This window comes from Penaeus monodon, chromosome 21 (genome assembly GCF_015228065.2).
Source record: "Penaeus monodon isolate SGIC_2016 chromosome 21, NSTDA_Pmon_1, whole genome shotgun sequence".
In the NCBI taxonomy this organism is placed as follows: Eukaryota; Metazoa; Arthropoda; class Malacostraca; order Decapoda; family Penaeidae; genus Penaeus; species Penaeus monodon.
In genome coordinates, this window is record NC_051406.1 from 17,658,372 (window position 1) to 17,658,790 (window position 419).

Consider the following 419-nt stretch of genomic DNA (forward strand, 5'->3'; position numbering starts at 1 on the left):
GAATCCGCGCATCGTCTCCCAAGGAAAGACGAGTGGCCGCGAGGGGTCGAGGAGGATCTCGAGTTACTCCCGGCAGCATATCTGTCACCCCCTTCTCCCCCTGCCCCCCTCCCCCTCCCACCTTAGCCTGTTCCCTGCCTCTCCCTGCCTCTTCTCCCCCGTCCCCATACTTCTCTTTCCCCCTTCTTCCCCTGTCCTGCTGCTCCCCCTTTCCGCCCTCTGTCCCCCTGCCCCGTCCCCCCGTCGCAGCCTGCTCCCCTGCTTCTCTCCCTCCACCTTCTTGCCTCTCTTCCTCTTTCTTCCCCTGTCTTGCTGCCACCCCCTTTCAGCCTTCTGTTCTCTTACCCCATCTTTCCTCACATAAATGTATGCTAAATCCGACCTTCCAGCCCCTGGTAATAAAGGTCAGGTCACGCTAG